This window comes from Scyliorhinus canicula, chromosome 9, assembly GCF_902713615.1.
Source record: "Scyliorhinus canicula chromosome 9, sScyCan1.1, whole genome shotgun sequence".
NCBI classification, from domain to species: Eukaryota; Metazoa; Chordata; class Chondrichthyes; order Carcharhiniformes; family Scyliorhinidae; genus Scyliorhinus; species Scyliorhinus canicula.
In genome coordinates this window covers 184034593-184056484 of record NC_052154.1, presented here as the reverse complement: position 1 = coordinate 184056484, position 21892 = coordinate 184034593, and the positions used below count along the sequence as shown (strand labels likewise).

At 50.4% G+C, this 21892-nt stretch overlaps 1 protein-coding gene across 1 annotated transcript in view; it reads right to left on the bottom strand.

Moving 5' to 3' along the window:
- The window catches only part of bbox1 (butyrobetaine (gamma), 2-oxoglutarate dioxygenase (gamma-butyrobetaine hydroxylase) 1), a 226372-nt gene that overhangs the window by 177189 nt on the left and 27291 nt on the right, over positions 1-21892 (bottom strand).

Here is a 21892-nt window from a genome sequence, read left to right as displayed (position 1 = left end):
GAAGGTTAAGCTGTTTAGAGTGTACATGACATTTTCAATCTTAGAAATGATTTGGATAACTGCGTTCAACAGATATTTAAATGCCTTCCTTGCAATCAACAGTTTCACATTGACCAGATACAGATAATAGGTGTCATCAACACATATGTTTTTCCATTTTCAAACAGAAAGGTCAATGACCTGAAATATTGGGCGCGATTCAACCAAAACATTCTGACACTCAGACTGGTGAGGCCGTCGCTGCTATAAAACATTAATTGGCCCACTTAACAAGGCCTTGCAGACTTCACGCCTCAAATGATGATCCGCTGGCTGATTCGCCAGGACCACGCTCGCCAGCCCCTCACTAACAAAGGAGAGCAGCATTTAAACCGATCCTACACAGCCAAGCCCAATCAGCTTGCAGCCATGCCTCTGAGAAGACTAGCACCATGATTCCCACAATGATGCCGACCTAGCCAGATTATTGGACGGGTTTGAGGCCAGACGGTATGCCCTGTTACCCCGATGGTCTCGGACGGTCAACCACAGGGCAGCCAGTCCTGCCTGGGAGGAAGTGGCAGCGGCCGTCAGCTTGGGGAGTGTGACCAGGAGGACGGGCACCCAGTGCCAGAAGAAGGTCAATGACCTCCACCCGGCCACACGGGTGAATTGGCACTGGACCCCAGGCACTCCCACCCCCACCACGAGTTTACAACTGGCACAGCCCCCGCCCAGCATCGTTCAGTGCCCCGACCCACCCATGTCTAGTAGTGCCGTCCACATCACCGCCTCCCCCACATACTCCCCTCTCTCTATAATCCCCCCTCATTAGAGGCCGTCTGCCCAAATCCCCCCTTCCTTCCATTCAGATTCAGTAGATTCAGGTCTACTAGTGTGAGAAGAAAGTTGTAAAGTGTTTAAAAATGCATAATTTTGTTCCCTGCACACTTTTGAATCTTCCCTTTATCCATAACTTCCCCACTTGCTGCTAAGCCACTGGAAATTCCATTTGAGCTATGTGCTATGACAAAGTACTCATTATCTTGGAAATCATGACTGTGAACCTGTATCCAATCACTAACTAGCACATGTGTGCCAGTGAGTTATTCATAAAGATTTTTCAGTTTTTAGTGAGGTTAAATAGCAGAAAACAGTAGATCTGTTCTATCCTGGGCAGATACATCCGATCTTTGTCTTACTAACGATTTTGTCAGCTTTGCCAACATAATGCAATTCTATGTTATCCAGTGCAAAATGAAGTCAATTAATAAAGAAACTTACATTTAAATAGCATCTTTATTGTACTAAAACATCCCAAAGTGCTTCACAGGAGGAATATAAAACAAAATATGACACCAAGTCCCATACCGTGGGCAGCACGGTAGCATTGTGGATAGCACAATTGCTTCACAGCTCCAGGGTCCCAGGTTCGATTCCGGCTTGGGTCACTGTCTGTGCAGAGTCTGCACATCCTCCCCGTGTGCGCGTGGGTTTCCTCCGGGTGCTCCGGTTTCCTCCCACAGTCCAAAGATGTGCAGGTTAGGTGGATTGGCCATGATAAATTGCCCTTAGTGTCCAAAATTTCCCTTAGTGTTGGATGGGGTTACTGGGTTATGGGGATAGGGTGAAGATGTGGTCCTTGGGTAGGGTGCTCTTTCCAAGAGCCGGTGCAGTCTCGATGGGCCGAATGGCCTCCTTCTGCACTGTAAATTCTATGATAATCTATAATTCTATGATAATAAGAGGTATGATGCCAGAACCACATTCTCTGTTAGCCGACCCTGAAATCGGGAAAGACAATTAGGCAGAGAATCGGTTCCGACACAAAAATCACAGCAGGCGCCGATTTGATGCCACATCGCCATGCTCCAGCACCCCGACAGCGGCGTCAATGCGTTCTGGAACGCACGCACAGGAGACACCGTCTGCATATCATCAGCGGTCCCGGCCAGGTGTTCTCCAAGGCATCCTTGATTCTCCGCCTCAGGTGGGCCGAGTTCCCGACGGCGCGGTTCACTTGTGCTTTTAAAACTTGTAAAATCAGCGTGGCGGTTGCTGACGGAGAGAGAGGGGGCATGGAAAGTGTCCAATATCGCCATAGTTTGCCGACAGTTGTGCCGCTGGCCGGGGGCTCCGGCCAGGGCTGGGGGGAGTAGTGGGGGGTGGCCAGGAGGTGGGCTGGGAGTCGGGGTAGACAGACATGGAACACCATTGACGCAGCCGGCAAGGCAGCCATGCATCTGCTCACACCGCTGACAGCCCACTTTCAACTTAGTGCCACGGGTCGCATAGGTGTCCCCTCCAGGGCACTCTCCCTAGGCGCAGTCTGGCCTCAGCCGACCCATGAGCTGTATGGGTGCGCTCCAGCACAACCAGTGCCATCTTGTTGGCTGGGATGGTGTGTGTGAGGAATGAAGTGTGTATGTGCGGCTGCAGCTTGTCAGCCTCCCGAGTGTCAATCGCGGACCCGGCAAATCCCGTACTGTTTTTCATTGGAATCGATTGTGTTCCACGCGGCACCGGTGCCAACCCCTCGATAGTAGCAGAATCCGTCAGGCTCGGCACCAATTTTTCTGTCGTGAACGCCCATGAATTCTGCGTTGGCGTCAACACTTAGTCTCAGAAATGGAGAATCCCGCCCATAGACTTTAAGGAATGTCGTAGTGGAGAAAGCCAGGTAGAGAGGCAGAGAAGTGTAGCGAATGAATTCCGGAGCTTTGGGCCTGGGCAACTGAAGACACCAATGATTAAAATCAGTGATCCTCAAGAAACCATTATTGGATGAACACAAATATCTCAGAGATTTGAGAGGTTGGAGGAGGTTATTAAATTGGAGAAACAACTACAGGGGCGATTCACCGAAAAAAAGAGACCCATTGTGGGCGGGTTTAGCGGGGCTACAATGCCGGGAACGATCCCACTATCGAACGGGACTGTTATTTTTTCAGCTCTGAGGCTGCACTTATCTTAATTTCCTGCCCTGAGGAGCCCCGATGTCGCAACCCTCTAATGTGACCCTTGGACCTCCTAACGCACCAACGTACCTGTTGGGGGGATCCTCGAGCTCCCCCACTTCATAAGGGCAGGTCCCTCTTCGGGCCTGATCCCTGGTGCAGGAAAGATGACACCTTGGCACCATGGTACTGCCAGCCTGGCAGTGACCCTGCCAGCCTGGCAGTTCTACCTGGAACCCTGGCGGTGCCAGACTGGCACCTGAGTTGCACTGCCAAGGTGTCAAGCTAGAAGTGCCAAGTTGCCCAGGTGGCATCAGTGCCAGAGTGCCACCCTGCCCAGAAGCTGACCACCCTGGACCGCCAATCGCCTGGGAGACTCCCCAAGTACCATTCCACCCAGCCCCCATTTGTGGAGACCAGTGCTAAAAGACTCCCGGCTGGGTCTCCTCGGGGAGGAGATTCGATCACGGGAACTGGTTCGATCTGGCGACTGCATAGCCAACTTTGCCTAATTGCCCATTTAATATGCAAATTTAGGACTTGCCCATTGTGGCCGGGATGCAGATGGCGACATCTTGCACGATCTAACGGAATGTCGTGAGACGTCTCAAGCCAGATAAATCTCACAAGAGGTCTCTCATGAGATTTGCCGGTCGGGTCTAGAACCGTGTTGGGCGCGATGCAGCTATTAAATCGCCTCCTCGGGGCGGGATTGACCGAGCAACCCGCGCATATTTTTCAGCCATGGAGCCGGCCCACCAGCAGGATCTTCTGGTCTCACTCTTTTCAATGGGATTTCACGTTGATTGTACCCCTCGTCGCCAGGATACCCAAAATGGGGGTACACTGTCGGTGGGACCAGAGGATCCCGCCGGCGTGAAGAGCGGTAAGTTCCAGCCTAGATCTTTACAAGAAAAAGGTGACAATAAGTGTCATAAGCATTATCCGTGTTTTCTTTTCTAAAAGCTGCTGCCTAACTCACTCCACCTCAGATATACAAGGTAAGAGAGAATATTGATGAACTTCTCCTTTCACTGTTTACAATGTATTACTGTTAAATTTGTACTTACTTCCTCCGGTTCTGTGTCGCTGGTCCAAGTTAAATAATACGCTGCATTTTTTGCATTTCATCCAGTTTCCATGATAATATGAAGCTACAAAACCACAACCTTCCTTAAAAAATTGTTTGACTCTGTTTAACTAGTGCATTACTTGTGCTAATTTTACTTTGCAAAATTAACTTGATTCCACCAAATATACCTTTACCAACAGCAATTTGAAAAATTGTCTATAATAATAAAATGGAAATTGAACATTTCTATTAATTTTCCAAACAGTTGACTGTGGTTTAGGAGTTTTCCAGCAGCTGTCTGTATTTCAATTCATGTATTTTGCTAAATCCAAGGTACCTTCTCATGTATTTGTTGATTTAAGTTAAACTGTACAAGCTTTTCATTTCAACATTATAGAAAATAGATCCTTCAAACTGTTCCAGATTTAGCATTTAATTTGTTTGAACAAATCCAACAGTACATAAATGTTGTTTACCTTTGACCCAATTTAGCTTCACTTACAGAACTTTTCATTTTCAGCTTTAACTGAAGTTCACTTGATAAAACAGAGAGAAAAAATCCCTCCTGTTTACCTGTTCAGTTAATTTCCAGTAATCTTTCTGGACGCCCATTGGTTTTTACAGGAAAGGTTGGCAATGAGAAAAGGGTTTGGGCAGGAGGGTTAATATTATTGAAAAATTGGTCCATATAGCTACCTTGCAGATATCCTTATCAGAGGCTATTTTACGGTATCCGAAGGAGTTGATGTCGACACAGCAGAATGCCTCTGGTTTTTAACTCTACAAAACACTTACAACTACATTTGTTGTTGCCGCCCACGTTCTCTGTTGGAGATCAACTAGTGGCATAAAAACAGAGCGGCAGGGGAGAGAGGGAGAGTGAAAGGTCTTCGGGGTTTAGAGTGGAGGTCATCGATCACAACAGGGGCTACAGATCAGCTATGATCACCTGAAGGTGAGCTGAAAGTTTCCTGGCAGAATGATGTGGGGGTGTAGTGGAGTAGGGGCAGCTCTTCCTGGCCCACAAGGGTGTTTTGAAAAGACCTTCTGGAGCCAGCGCCATCCTGCCTCCATTTCCCTGCTGGATTTCCCAAGTCTTGGAGAAACCAGTGTGCAGCTGTTAAACTTGAATGAGGCTTTTAATTGCGCTGCAAGAGCCTGATTTAATCCTGATTTAAATCTGTTAAGGAATGTCCTGCCTCTCCAAGACAGGACATTGCAACTTTGATACTAATGTCTCCTAGGGGCTGTTTAGCACACTGGGCTAAATCGCTGGCTTTGAAAGCAGACCAAGTAGGCCAGCAGCACGGTTCGATACCCGTAACAGCCTCCCCGAACAGGCGCCGAATGTGGCGACTAGGGGCTTTCATTTGAAGCCTACTCGTGACAATAAGCAATTTTCATTTCATTTTTCATTTCCTCTAAATTATTTCCATCATACATGGCCTGTTCTTTTCAGCATGCAGCATTCATCATAGCTTGCAAACAGCCCGAATGGTATCTTCTGGATGCTGCATGGCTGCACATTTACACAGTTTACAGGGATCATTGTTCACTACCCACTGTCATAATATTGGCAATAGGTGCATATGTGTCGGATTGGGTTTAATTTTCCTGATTATTATCACCTGCTTTGGGGCATTAATATCAAGACTATTATCTCTCTTGAACTATATGGCTGAATTTTACGTCCCCCCTCAGTTCCCATGCCGTAATATGGTTGGCTTGGGCAGAACAGAGGAAATAGGAAAGCTGTTCTTTGAACACAAGTTGTTAAAAGGTAGGAAGGAAGGGGATACATCCCTGTGCTCATCAGGGGCACCCCTGCCCCCCCAAGGCGTTACATCCTCCTTTCTTCCTTCCCACCTGCCTCCAAAACTAGCGTCCACGCCCTTGCCCCCTCCCTCGACTGCCTGGTCCCACCCTCTAAAAGCCAGCACTTACCTCTTTCCGGATTCCACAGCTGGGAGTCAAGGCAGGGGATTCCTCCCACTGAGGGTAGGAAGTCCTACTCTCTGCCCGTTTAACCTGCCATGATGTGGAGATGACGCGTTGGACTTGGGTGGGCACAGTAAGAAGTCTTACGACACCGGGTTAAAATCCTAACCTGCCAGCGGGTTTGCTATGGCTTTATTCAGGTGCGATGACTGCAAAGCTGAATTTCTTCTGGTTGGGGTGAAGGTGAGCAGTCCACCCCACTCAAAGAGTATGATTATAGCAGAAAGGAAGCATTTCATCCTTTTTGTGCATGCTGATCTTGCAATTGCAATTCCGCTACACTCGCATCCTGCCCTTTTCCTGAGTCCAGCAAATATTTTCTCTTCTCGTGTATTGGGTTTCTCTAAATTCAGATTTTTCTTTAAAAAAGAATGCTGTAAGATTAACTCAATTGGCATGCATTATTGGTTAAAATATAACTAAATGCGCAGTTCCGGAAACTTATCTTGCGTTATCTTTCTCTTTCAGATGTCAATTGACTTGCTGAATATTCCATGCATATCTGTTTTTATATTAATGTAAACAGGATTTTGGGGCATTCTGTAACTTGGAACCACTATAAGCTTTCTACCTACATTCTTTAATATTGCAAGATGAATATCCTTTCAAACACCATGGGTGGGATTCCCGACCCCCCGCCGGGTTGGAGAATCCCCAGGGGGCGGCGTGAATCCTGCCCCGGTGCTCCGATGCCGGCTGCCATATTCTCTGGCGCCGGTTTTCGGGTGGGGATCATGCCGCGGGGGTCGTTGGCCCACCCGGCAATTCTCTGGGCCCCAATGGGCCGGGCGGCCGTCCGTTTTTGGCCAGTCCCGCTGGTGTGGATTGGACATGGTCCCACACCATCTGCAGGCGGGCCAGTGTCGTGGGGGCACTCCTTCCTTCTGCGCCGGCCACTGCAGGGCTCCGCTACGGCCAGCGCGGAGAAGGCACCCCCCTATGCATGCGCTAGAATACGCCGGCCAGTCTGCGCATGCGCGGGACCGGCCGGCGGTTTTGCGCATGCGCTAACTTGCACCGGCCCTCCAGCGCAGGTTGGCGAGGCGCCAACCCCTCCGGTGCCGGCCTAGCCCCCGGAAGTACGGAGGATTCCGCAACTTCCGATCGGCCCGACGCCGGAGTGGTTCACGCCCCTTTTTACTCCAGCGTCGGGCCATCGCGGGGATTCGGGAGAATCCCGCCCCTGATGTTACTATTTGGCTATTAGCTCTTTTAATACAATGTGTCTTGAATTATTTTTCTATATTTGTTGGGGCAACCTCCTGGAATTTCGCCAGAGGCAACAGAACAAAGGAGTCCATTCTATCTCACAAGTTTGACTTTGGGGATTAGAAATTGTGCTTGGGTGCAAAATCCCCAATTGTGTTTCACAGTAATTGATCTGTAGCAACCTTAGGCTCAGCCAAATGTTTCGTTTGGTAGTATCTGAAATACATTAAAAAGTTAGAAGGGGTAGCTCCACACTCCCAGCAAGAAGCAATACTTAATAGGTAGAATGGGGTAGGAAAATTGTGATTTCTTTATTCCGACCCGAACCCGCGGAAAGCAAAGTTCTCTGAGAAGGGCATGCAATTATCTACCCTATTCCAATAACAATGAGACAATACTTCCACAGGCAATAGTGAATGGTTATTACTGGTATTCAGTGCAACGTTTTTGATTGATATCAAATCCGAAGCTGCAAAATAATGACAACTTGGCTGTATATTGCTGATGATATAGTCGGTTGATTTGTTATCGAGCAGGACTTCTAGTCCTGTCTGGTTTGAACCAAGGCAAGTATGAGCCTTTCTTTGCTGACGGTGAATAGAGCTACATTACTTCAAATTGAGCACACAGATATTCACAGAACATTTTTATTTTTTTAAATAATTTTTATTGAAAAATGTTGTATTTATACAACAACAAACAGTAATGAAAATAGCAACGGTCCTCTAACAATAACAGTCATAACACCCCAGAACCGTAACAGCTCGTACAACCGAACCCCCCCCCCCACCCCCCCAACCCCAATGACCAACAAATAATTACACAAATTAAATTACAACATATTAATTGAATAACCGTAGAACAAATAGATAACACCCCCCTCTCCCCCCCCCCCACCCCCCCCCCCCCGGGTTGCTGCTGCTATTGACCCATTTCCCTATCCCTGAGCCAGAAAGTTCAAGAAAGGCTTCCACCGTTATAGAACCCTTGTACTGATCCTCTCAGGGCGAATTTGACCCTTTCCAGATTGATAAACCCCGCCATGTCACTGATCCAGGTCTCCACGCTTGGGGGCCTTGCATCCTTCCACTGCAGCAAGGTCCGCCGCCGGGCTACTAGGGACGCAAAGGCCAAAACACCGGCCTCTTTCGCCTCCTGCACTCCCGGCTCCGCCGCAACCCCAAAGATCGCGAGTCCCCAGCCCGGTTTGACCCTGGATCCAACCACCCTCGACACCGTCCTCGCTACCCCCTTCCAAAATTCCTCCAGTGCCGGGCATGCCCAGGACATATGGCCATGGTTCGCAGGACTCCCCAAACACCTGACACACCTATCTTCGCCCCCAAAGAACCTACTCATCCGAGTCCCGGACATGTGAGCCCGATGCAGCACCTTAAATTGAAATGAGACTAAGCCTCGCACATGAAGAGGAAGAGTTAACCCTCTCCAAGGCATCTGCCCAAGTCCCGTCCTCCATCTGCTCCCCTAATTCCCCTTCCCACTTAGCCTTCAGCTCCTCCACTGACGCCCTCCTCCCCTCCTGCATTACCTTATAAATGTCAGACACCTTCCCAGTCCCCAACCACACACCCCCGAAAGCACCCTGCCCTTGCACCCGCGAGGGTAGCAAAGGAAATCCCTCCACCTGCCGCCTAGCAACGCCTTTACCTGCAAGTACCTGAACGTGTCCCTGGGGGGAACCCGAATTTCTCTTCCAATTCCCTCAGGCCTCGCAAACTTCCTGCCCATAAACAGTTCCCCCAACTTCCTAAGCCCTCCCTGTACCACCCCCTAAATCCCCCGTCAATGTTCCCCGGGCCGAACCGATGATTCCCCCTTAATGGAGCCTCCACTGAGCCCTTCCCTTTCCCCCCTGTGCCGCCTCCACTGCCCCCATATTTTTAGGGTCGCCGCCACCACCGGGCTCGTGGTATACCTCGTGGGAGGGAGCGCCAACGGCGCCGTTACCAGGGCCCCCAGGCTCGTGCCTCCACAGGACACCATCTCCATCCTTTTCCATGACGCCCCCCCCCCCCCCTCCATCACCATTTACGCACCATTGACACATTGGCCGCCCAATAATACTCAAAAGGTTGGCAGCGCCAGCCCCCCCCCCCCCCCCCCCCCCCCCCCATCTCTACCTTGCTCCAGAAAGACCCTCTTCACTCTCGGAGTCCCACGCACCCACACAAAGCTCAAGATGCAACTAGTCACCCTCCTGAAAAGGCCCTGGGGATGAAGATGGGCAGGCACTGAACAGGAACAAGAACCTCGGGAGCACCGTCATTTTGACGGACTGCACCCTCCCCGCCAACGACAGTGGCAGCATATCCCATCTTTTAAATTCCTCCTCCATCTGCTCCACAAGCCTGGTGAAATTGAGCTTGTGAAGAGTCCCCCAGCTCCTGGCCACCTGCACCCCCAGGTACCTGAAACTCTTCCTTGCCCTCTTAAACGGGAGCCTTCCAATTCCCTCCTCTTGGTCCCCCGGGTGCACTACAAACACCTCATTCTTGCCCAGATTCAGTTTATAGCCTGAAAAGGCCCCGAACTCAGCCAACAGCTCCATCACCCTCGGCATCCCTCCCACTGGGTCCGCCACATACAGTAACAGGTCATCTGCATACAACGACACCCGATGTTCCTCCCCACCCCACATCAAACCCCTCCACCTTCCTGACTCCCTCAACGCCATCGCCAAAGGTTCGATTGCCAGTGCAAACAACAAGGGGGACAGGGGGTACCCCTGCCTGGTCCCTCAGTAGAGCCGGAAGTACTCCGACCTCCTCCCATTAGTAACTACACTCGTCATCGGGGCCTCAAACAGTAGCCTCACCCACTTAATAAACCCTTCTCCAAATCCAAACCTCTCCAGCATCTCCCATAGGTACACCCACTCCACTCTATCGAAGGCCTTCTCCGCATCCAGCGCCACCACTATCTCCGCCTCCCCCTCAATCGCCGGCATCATAATGACATTTAGCAACCTCCGTACATTCGTATTCAGCTGCCTTCCCTTAACAAAACCTGCCTGGTCCTTGTGTATCACCCCTGGCACACAGTCCTCAATCCTGGTGGCCAGGATCTTTGCCAGCAACTTGGCGTCTACATTAAGGAGAGATATGGGCCTGTACGAAACACATTGCTGGGGGTCCTTATCCCTCTTTAGGATTAAGGAAATCAGCGCCCGCGACATTGTCGGGGGCAAAGCCCCCTCCCTCCCATGCCTCATTAAACGTCCGCACCAACAGGGGGCCCACTAGGTCCACATAATTTTTATAGAACTCCACCGGGAACCCGTCCGGCCCGGCGCCTTCCCAGACTGCATCTGCCCGATCCCCTTAACCAGCTCCTCCAGCTCAATCGGCGCCCCCAGCCCTTCCACCTGCTCCTCCTGCACCTTTGGGAATTTGGGGCATACACATGAACTAATACCACCTTCTCTCCCTGTAGCCTGCCTCTCACCATAACGAACCTACCCCCCTTATTCGCCACCACCTTAGATGCCTCAAACAACACCCTCTTCCCCACCAGCTCACCACGAAAAAGTCTATTCTGGAATATACCCTATGGACGTGGGAGAAAAAAGAATACTCCCGCACCCTCGGTCTCCCAAACCTCCAGGGGTCCACCCCTCCCATCTGGTCCATAAACCCCCTCAGCACCTTGGCCGCCGCCGGCCTTCTTCCCGTCCTTGAACTGGACCGATCCAGTGAAGGATCCAGCACCGTATTGAAGTCCCCCCCCCCATGATCAGGACCCCCGCCTCCAGGTCCGGGATACGTCCCAGCATACGCCTCATAAAGCCCGCATCATCCCAATTTGGGGCATACACATGAACTAATACAACCTTCTCTCCCTGTAGCCTGCCCCTCACCATAACGAACCTACCCCCCTTATCCGCCACCACCTTAGATGCCTCAAACAACACCCTCTTCCCCACCAGAATCGCCACCCCCCGGTTCTTCGCATCCAACCAGGAGTGGAAAACCTGCCATACCCACCCTTTCCTCAGACGGACCTGGTCCGCCACCTTCAGGTGGGTCTTCTGGAGCATCGCCACATCCGCCTTCAGCCCCTTCAATGAGCAAATACCCTAGCCCGCTTAACCAGCCCGTCCAGTCCTCTCACATTCCAGCTGACCAACCGGATCAGAGGGCATCTCACCCCCCTCCCCGCCGACTAGCCATAGCCCGTCGACTGCCCGCCCCAGGCCAGCACACCCCGCCCCGACCCAGTCCCCATGGCGACACCACCTCTCCCCTACCCCCCGGCCCACACCGGCTCCTTCCTGACCCTACCAGCAGCAAACCGGTATCCCCCCCCCCCCCCCCCCCCCCCCCCCCCCGAGGCTAGGACCCCTCCTCGCCGCGACATGCCCTCCATTGTACTTCCGTGGGTCATCTGACTTCTGCTGACCCCGGCAGCTCCAGCCAAAACTCGACCCCTCCCGACGTGGGATCATCCCCCCTCCTGCCACTCCCCTTGGCACCGCTCCAACGCGGGAAAAAAAACCCAGTAGAGGCCCCACCCCCACCGCCAGCTCCACCCCTCCAGCCCCGCAACGCGGGAAACCAGAGGAAAGCCCTCGCTTTCGCACTGCCCCACCCCACCCTTTTGACGCAGCTCCCAAATACCAGCCCCATCCCATCCCCCAACCCCATATAGAATACAACAAACCCCCAACATCCCCTGCAAAATACAAACCTCAGACCATACCCCCCCCCCCAGAAAACAGAGCAAAACCCACATAAAGAAACTATGTCAAAATTACAAAAGTACAGAAAACACAGCAACAGCAAAAACCAGCAATATAACAATACAACCGACCCCGCAACCCCAACCCCTAGTTCGAGTCCAGCTTCTCCTTCTGCACAAAGGCCCACGCCTCCTCCGGGGACTCAAAATAGTAGTGCCATTCCAGATAAGTTACCCACAGGCGCGCAGGCTGCAACATCCCAAACTTTACGTGCTTCTTATGAAGCACCTCCTTCGTCCGGTTAAACCCGGCCCGCCGCTTTGCCACCTCCGCACTCCAGTCCTGGTAGATCCGCACTACCGAGTCCTCCCACTTGCTGCTCCTCACCTTCTTGGCCCAGCGCAGCACACACTCCCGATCCCTGAACCGGTGGAACCTCACCAGCACCGCGCGCGGGGGTTCATTCTCCTTGGGCCTCCTGGCCAGTACTCTGTGGGCTCCCTCCAGCTCCAGGGGCAGATGGAGTGACCCTGCCTCCACCATCGAATTCAACATGCTGGCCTCGTAGGTCGGCAGATCCGACTCCTCCAGACCCTCCGCAAGGCCCAAGATCCTTAAATTCTTCCGCCATATGCGGAGATCCAGCTCCTCAAAGCGGTCTTGCCATTTTTTATGGAGTGCCTTGTGCACCTCCACCTTACCCACGAGGACCACAGCCTCCTCCTCTCGTTCAGCGGCCTGCTGCTGCAACTCCTGGATGGCAGCACCCTGGGTCGTCTGGGTCTCCATCAGCCTGCTGGTTGTTTCCTTCAGTGAGCTCAGCAACTCAGCCTTCAGCTCCGCAAAACAGCGCAGGAGAGCAGCTTGCTGCTCCTGCGCCCACAGCCTCCACTCCTCGGGTGCTCCGCCGGCCGCCATCTTGGATTCCTTTCCCCGCTTTTTCTGGGGAGCTGCTGCCGTTTTTCTCCTTGCCCCACTTCGATTTCGAAACATAAATTGCAGAGAATGTTTCTCCCAACACCTTCCCCCACCGGGGAAACGTCAAAAAGTGCCATTTGGGGCTCTAAAAAGAGCCCCAAAAGTTCGTTAAAATCGGGAGCTCCCAAATGTGTGGCTTAGCACGTCATCACCGCAACCGGAAGTCTATTTCACAGAACATTAAACACACGCAATGTGACAAGTAGATCAGATTTTCTTGAGAATTTCCAATCCTCTACTTGCTTTTCCAGTCATCTTCACCAAATAACGCCACCATTTATTTACTCTGCAAAGAACAGCACGCATGCTCTTCATTTGCTTATGGGATAACATTATTGAGGCCATTTTGATATAATTTAGGATTTTTTTATGAATTCAAATCACGTACTTAGATGCGCAGACATCTAATTCAGAGGTAAGTCATTTTCTCTGCCTGGATTCCAGGGTGCGACAACTCAGCCAAAAATCTCAAATATATGTCTAATTGAAGAATATTACAAATCTTTTTAAGACGGTGGGTTTATATATCAAGGCTATTGTTTTCACAGTTATTAGTCACCTACTCAGAGACAACGGTAAAATGTGTTTGCGCTCGGTTTTGTCTACATCCACCTGCCAGAACTTGTCTTTCAGGTAGGAATCTTGCTTTCTAGGGTTGGTTATCACTTCAGCACTTTTGATAATTATTTATGTATCAGGAAATATGTGAACAAGAGTTAGGTCAAGCACATTTCCCCGAGGTACCATGAATAGGGGTTACAATATGAACTTTTGAAGTTTTTATGTGGAAGTATCTTAAAAAACTTTTTCCACATTGAGAAAAAGGTTGGTTTCATTGAAAATTATTCATTACAAACAAGTAGGCTAAACCCATTTGTATCTTAGCAACATCACAAGTCATGGGGCAGGGTTCTCTGATCCTGAGGCTAAGTGTTGAGGCCGTCGGAAATGCAGTCGCGTTTCTTGATGGCGTCAACACGGCCCCAGGATCAGCAATTCTGGCCCCCCCAGGGGGCCAGCAGGGCGCTGGAGCAGTTCATGCTGCACCAGCAGCTGATCTTGCCGTGGAATGAGCGCCGGTGGATGCGTGCATGCGCAGTGGGTCTGGCGCAAACCCGCGCATGCGCAGTCCCACTGGCGTGATTTACGCGCATGCACGGTGTCTCCCTTGTCCGCGCCGGCCCCAACCCAACATGGCGCAGGGGTACAGGCACGGCGTGGAAGAACGTAGGATGGGGGACGGAGAGGCCGGCCCGCCGATAGGTGGGTCCTGATCGCGGGCCAGGACATATCGGAGGCCCCCCCGGGTCGGACTGGAATAGCTGTCACAATGGACTCTGAATAGCAGTGTAACATCAGAATTCTTGTAATTGTTGTGCAATCATGGTATGCTTTTAGCACTTTGATCACCCCAGTGTTCTATTAAGCAACTAAAAAACAAAATCTATCAGCGCATAGACAAATAAAAACTGCTTAGTTCAAAGTTCGCATCGATCCTTCATGGCTTGACAGATGAGTAGAACAATTTCAGACAGCAATTGGCATTTCTTTGCACGTAAATAGAACTGTTTGACTTATGGGAGTTATTTCACAGAATATGGCCACCCTGATTTAACATGCACAGGCAAAGTACAAAAATGTGTGTAATGTCTGTAAAATATGAGATCCAAAAATCTGTAATTTAACAATGTTGCCAGGCACCATGGTCTAGGATTTGTCACTTTGTTCATCAACAGTAGCTGGGTCAGAACCATATGATGTTGCAATTTGTAAATGACAACTTCAACTTCAATTTCACCAACATGAGACATCTTTAAATGCTTTACATTGAGGGAAAAAACTATGAGAGAAAGCAAAAAAGAAAAATGCCTTAACAGCGATGGTTGAGGACTGAAGGCACAGCCCAAGAGAAAGATCCAAGGAGGTTTTTGAAAGCAGGAAAGGAGGAATCAATGATGCACAGTAGCCTGCATAGGCAATTCCATTTTGAGGCCGTGGAGAGCATAGAAGTTAGAGGATATGTTAATGGCTCACAATAGTTTGAGTTGGAGAGGTGACAATGAATATAGCATGCAATGATCCAGTTAGAATGAGTAGTGAACACAAAGGCTGGTGTTCAAGCCTAGGATTCACGGATTACCAATGGAGAGATGGTTGTTGCCCGGGGTGGGAGTGGATAACAACCTGGGATTTGAAGGGAGGAAGTACATCAAAAGTAGGGATGAGACAACTGTCGAAGAAATTAATTTCATTGCAACTGTTTCGTAGAGAGGGGACAGGTTTGATTGGGAATTTAAGGAGCAGTCAGCGGGAAGACATCATCTAGCTTCTGATATTTCCAAGTTTAGAGACTGCATTTGAAAGAGTTTGGAGCATGGAGAGGGATGTGCAGAAGAATAGAAATGAGGAATTGGACAAAGGGTTTTGTTACCAATAGAACCGTGGAATCCCGACAGTGCAGAAGGAGGCTATTCGGCACTTCGAGTCCTCACCAACACTTCGAAAAACCACCCTACCTAGGCCGTATTCCCCACCCTAGTCCTTTACCGAATACTCGACCTCCTCCACCCTCGGAATCAATCCCCTGCTCACCACGAAAAAGTCTATTCTGGAATATACCCTATGGACGTGGGAGAAAAAAGAATACTCCCGCACCCTCGGTCTCCCAAACCTCCAGGGGTCCACCCCTCCCATCTGGTCCATAAACCCCCTCAGCACCTTGGCCGCCGCCGGCCTCCTTCCCGTCCTTGAACTGGACCGATCCAGTGAAGGATCCAGCACCATATTGAATTCCCCCCCCCCCCCCATGATCAGGCTCCCCGTCTCCAGGTCAGGGATACGTCCCAGCATACGCCTCATAAAGCCCGCATCATCCCAATTTGGGGCATACACATGAACTAATACCACCTTCTTTCTGCAGCCTGCCCCTCACCATAACGAACCTACCCCCCTTATCCGCCACCACCTTAGATGCCTCAAACAACACCCTCTTCCCCACCCGAATCGCCACCCCCCGGTTCTTCGCATCCAACCAGGAGTGGAAAACCGGCAAACCCACCCTTTTCTCAGACGGACATGGTCCGCCACCTTCAGGTGGGTCTCCTGGAGCATCACCACATCCACCTTCAGCCCCTTCAAATGAGCAAATACCCTAGCCCGCTTAACCGGCCCGTTCAGTCCTCTCACATTCCAGGTGACCAACCGGATCAGAGGGCATCTCACCCCCCTCCCCCGCCGACTAGCCATAGCCTGTCGACTGCCCGCCCCAGGCCAGCACACCCCGCCCGACCCAGTCCCCACGGCGACAGCACCTCTCCTCTACCCCCCCGGCCCACACCGGCTCCTTCCTGACCCTACCAGCAGCAACCCGGTATCCCCCCCTCCCTCCCCCCCCCAGGCTAGGACCCCTCCTCGCCGCGACATGCCCTCCATTGTACTTCCGTGGGTCATCTGACTTCTGCTGACCCCGGCAGCTCCAGCCAAAACTCGACCCCTCCCGACGTGGGATCATCCCCCCTCCTGCCACTCCCCTTGGCACCGCTCCAGCGCGGGAAAAAAACCCAGTAGAGGCCCCGCCCCCACCGCCAGCTCCACCCCTCCAGCCCCGCAACGCGGGAAACCAGAGGAAAGCCCTCGCTTTCGCACTGCCCCACCCCACCCTACTGACGCAGCTCCCAAATACCAGCCCCATCCCATCCCCCAACCCCATATAGAATACAACAAACCCCCAACATCCCCCGCAAAATACAAACCTCAGACCATACCCCCCCCCCCCCAGAAAGGGGATGGGACGTTTCGGCGTGGCCAGTTCGGCGTGGCCGATTCGGCGGGGCCAGTTCGGCGTAGCTGATTGGAATGGAACGTTTCGGCATGGCCGATTCGGCGGAGGAGTTTTTCGGCGGAGGGACGTCAAATTAGTTATACAGTAGTCCCCCTTTATAACGCGGGTGTTGGGGTCCAAGACAGCCACCCGCGTTGCATCCGAGCCGCGGATATCCACGATGGGGGTTTTAAATTTATTTAAAAATCTATGCTAGCGCTTCCCATTGAGAGTCTACTGGGGGCGGGGGGAGAGGTCAGACTCCCGTAGACTCACAATGGGAAGCGCTAGCATAGATTTTTAAATAAATTTAAAACCCCCATCATGGATTTAATTAAAACAGTGTCAATTTCAGCGGCCGGTGAGGGAAGCTGCTCTCACTGAAGCAATCAGCGGCCGCTGAAATTGACACTGCCGGCTGCTCTCTCTCTCCAATCCAACTTTTAAGTTTTAATGTTTCTGATTGGAGGGAGAGAGCAGCCGGCAGTGTCAATTTCAGCGGCCGCTGATTGCTTCAGTGAGAGAGCAGCTTCCCTCTCCGGATCAAAGTGAGCCGGCTGCTGAAATTGACACAACTGACAGTTGTTACTGAAGATATTGTGGTGCCGGTGTTACTGAAGATATTGTGACTTTACACAATGTGTTAAGTCAGACAGCAGTGTAGATCACTGGGCAGCTGCTTCAATACTTTCAGTAACACCGGCTTTCTTTAAGAGTTTAATGTTGGTGCCTTTCTTTAAGAGACCCGGTTTGGTGCACAAACACGATATCTGAGGCGGCTGGAAGGAAAAGATACAAGAAATGGGCTGCACAAACATTTTGCAACTATAACTAATTTGACGCCGAAACGTCCCTCCGCCGAAAAATTCCTCCGTCGAATCGGCTACGCCGAACTGGCCACGCCGAAACGTACCAAACCCCCCCAGAAAACAGAGCAAAACCCACATAAAGAAACTATGTCAACATTACAAAAGTACAGAAAACACAGCAACAGCAAAAACCAGCAATATAACAGTACAACCGACCCCTCAACCCCCAACCCCTAGTTCGAGTCCAGCTTCTCCTTCTGCACAAAGGCCCACGCCTCCTCCGGGGACTCAAAATAGTAGTGCCGATCCAGATAAGTTACCCACAGGCGCGCAGGCTGCAACATCCCAAACTTTACGTGCTTCTTATGAAGCACCTCCTTCGTCCGGTTAAACCCGGCCCGCCGCTTAGCCACCTCCGCACTCTAGTCCTGGTAGATCCGCACTACCGAGTCCTCCCACTTGCTGCTCCTCACCTTCTTGGCCCAGCGCAGCACACACTCCCGATCCCTGAACTGGTGGAACCTCACCAGCACCGCGCGCGGGGGTTCATTCTCCTTGGGCCTCCTGGCCAGTACTCTGTGGGCTCCCTCCAGCTCCAGGGGCAGATGGAGTGACCCTGCCGCCACCATCGAATTCAACATGCTGGCCTCGTAGGTCGGCAGATCCGACCCCTCCAGACCCTCCGCAAGGCCCAAGATCCTTAAATTCTTCCGCCTCATGTGGAGATCCAGCTCCTCAAAGCGGTCTTGCCATTTTTTATGGAGAGCCTCGTGCACCTCCACCTTACCCACGAGGACCACAGCCTCCTCCTCTCGTTCAGCGGCCTGCTGCTGCAACTCCTGGATGGCAGCACCCTGGGTCGTCTGGGTCTCCATCAGCTTGCTGGTTGTTTCCTTCAGTGAGCTCAGCAACTCAGCCTTCAGCTCCGCAAAACAGCGCAGGAGAGCAGCTTGCTGCTCCTGCGCCCACAGCCTCCACTCCTCGGGTGCTCCGCCGGCCGCCATCTTGGATTCCTTTCCCCACTTTTTCTGGGGAGCTGCTGCCGTTTTTCTCCTTGCCCCACTTCGATTTCGAAACATAAATTGCAGAGAATGTTTCTCCCAACACCTTCCCCCACCGGGAAACGTCAAAAAAGTGCCATTTGGGGCTCTAAAAAGAGCCCAAAAGTTCGTTAAAATCGGGAGCTCCCAAATGTGTGGCTTAGCACGTCATCACCGCAACCGGAAGTCTATTTCACAGAACATTAAACACACGCAATGTGACAAGTAGATCAGATTTTCTTGAGAATTTCCAATCCTCTACTTGCTTTTCCAGTCATCTTCACCAAATAACGCCACCATTTATTTACTCTGCAAAGAACAGCACGCATGCTCTTCATTTGCTTATGGGATAACATTATTGAGGCCATTTTGATATAATTTAGGATTTTTTTATGAATTCAAATCACGTACTTAGATGCGCAGACATCTAATTCAGAGGTAAGTCATTTTCTCTGCCTGGATTCCAGGGTGCGACAACTCAGCCAAAAATCTCAAATATATGTCTAATTGAAGAAATATTACAAATCTTTTTAAGACGGTGGGTTTATATATCAAGGCTATTGTTTTCACAGTTATTAGTCACCTACTCAGAGACAACGGTAAAATGTGTTTGCGCTCGGTTTTGTCTACATCCACCTGCCAGAACTTGTCTTTCAGGTAGGAATCTTGCTTTCTAGGGTTGGTTATCACTTCAGCACTTTTGATAATTATTTATGTATCAGGAAATATGTGAACAAGAGTTAGGTCAAGCACATTTCCCCGAGGTACCATGAATAGGGGTTACAATATGAACTTTTGAAGTTTTTATGTGGAAGTATCTTAAAAAAACTTTTTCCACATTGAGAAAAAGGTTGGTTTCATTGAAAATTATTCATTACAAACAAGTAGGCTAAACCCATTTGTATCTTAGCAACATCACAAATCATGGGGCAGGGTTCTCTGATCCTGAGGCTAAGTGTTGAGGCCGTCGGAAACGCAGTCGCGTTTCTTGATGGCGTCAACACGGCCCCAGGATCAGCAATTCTGGCCCCTCCAGGGGGCCAGCAGGGCGCTGGAGCAGTTCATGCTGCACCAGCAGCTGATCCTGCCGTGGAATGAGCGCCGGTGGATGCGTGCATGCGCAGTGGGTCTGGCGCAAACCCGCGCATGCGCAGTCCCACTGGCGTGATTTACGCGCATGCACGGTGTCTCCCTTGTCCGCGCCGGCCCCAACCCAACATGGCGCAGGGGTACAGGCACGGCGTGGAAGAACGTAGGCTGGGGGACGGAGAGGCCGGCCCGCCGATAGGTGGGTCCTGATCGCGGGCCAGGACATATCGGAGGCCCCCCCGGGTCGGACTGGAATAGCTGTCACAATGGACTCTGAATAGCAGTGTAACATCAGAATTCTTGTAATTGTTGTGCAATCATGGTATGCTTTTAGCACTTTGATCACCCCAGTGTTCTATTAAGCAACTAAAAAACAAAATCTATCAGCGCATAGACAAATAAAAACTGCTTAGTTCAAAGTTCGCATCGATCCTTCATGGCTTGACAGATGAGTAGAACAATTTCAGACAGCAATTGGCATTTCTTTGCACGTAAATAGAACTGTTTGACTTATGGGAGTTATTTCACAGAATATGGCCACCCTGATTTAACATGCACAGGCAAAGTACAAAAATGTGTGTAATGTCTGTAAAATATGAGATCCAAAAATCTGTAATTTAACAATGTTGCCAGGCACCATGGTCTAGGATTTGTCACTTTGTTCATCAACAGTAGCTGGGTCAGAACCATATGATGTTGCAATTTGTAAATGACAACTTCAACTTCAATTTCACCAACATGAGACATCTTTAAATGCTTTACATTGAGGGAAAAAACTATGAGAGAAAGCAAAAAAGAAAAATGCCTTAACAGCGATGGTTGAGGACTGAAGGCACAGCCCAAGAGAAAGATCCAAGGAGGTTTTTGAAAGCAGGAAAGGAGGAATCAATGATGCACAGTAGCCTGCATAGGCAATTCCATTTTGAGGCCGTGGAGAGCATAGAAGTTAGAGGATATGTTAATGGCTCACAATAGTTTGAGTTGGAGAGGTGACAATGAATATAGCATGCAATGATCCAGTTAGAATGAGTAGTGAACACAAAGGCTGGTGTTCAAGCCTAGGATTCACGGATTACCAATGGAGAGATGGTTGTTGCCCGGGGTGGGAGTGGATAACAACCTGGGATTTGAAGGGAGGAAGTACATCAAAAGTAGGGATGAGACAACTGTCGAAGAAATTAATTTCATTGCAACTGTTTCGTAGAGAGGGGACAGGTTTGATTGGGAATTTAAGGAGCAGTCAGCGGGAAGACATCATCTAGCTTCTGATATTTCCAAGTTTAGAGACTGCATTTGAAAGAGTTTGGAGCATGGAGAGGGATGTGCAGAAGAATAGAAATGAGGAATTGGACAAAGGGTTTTGTTACCAATAGAACCGTGGAATCCCGACAGTGCAGAAGGAGGCTATTCGGCACTTCGAGTCCTCACCAACACTTCGAAAAACCACCCTACCTAGGCCGTATTCCCCACCCTAGTCCTTTAGCCCCTCCGTAAGGGGCAATGTAGCTTTGTGGGATTGTGGGAGGAAACTAAATCACCCAAAGGAAACCCACACAGACATGGGGAACGCACGATTATGCTTAAGCTGCAAACTCAATCAAGAGCTGGATGAAAGGTCAGGACTCAAATAAAATTAACAAATGAGTCTGGGGACTGAGGTCTGTGAATGATGGTGCTGTCCAGGCATTCATGCAAATTTTAATATCACCTCCTCTCCATCTTAAATGGAAGACCCCTTATTTTAAACTCAACCCTTCAGTTATGATTTCTCACACAAGGAGAAACCAGCATCCTCTCAGCATTCACTCTGTCAATTCACCTCAGGATCTTATATATTTATGTTACAACCCTTGGCCAGACCCCACATTTGGAACCAATAACATTTTGGACAAAGTAGACAAGTTGAAATTCAAAACACCTGCTGATAGAAAAAGGCCACAAAATTCCAGGGGATTTGAACAAACATAATTAAACTTTACAAGTGTCAGAAACATAAACATTTTACAATGCGGGTGGCGGGGGGGGGGGATTTTTTGGCCATTCCAGCCAGTGGAATCTTCTGGTCTCCCAGAGGCAGGGAGGGCAGGGGGGCTGAAATCCCATTGACAGTGGCTAGACCAGAAGATCCCACCACCGCCCAATGGCGGGTTACCTCCCGCTGCTGAGGAACACACCATGGGGGTACGGAAAATGTATCTATTTTATAGTGCAACATTCCACACAATCTGCAGGAACTATGTTC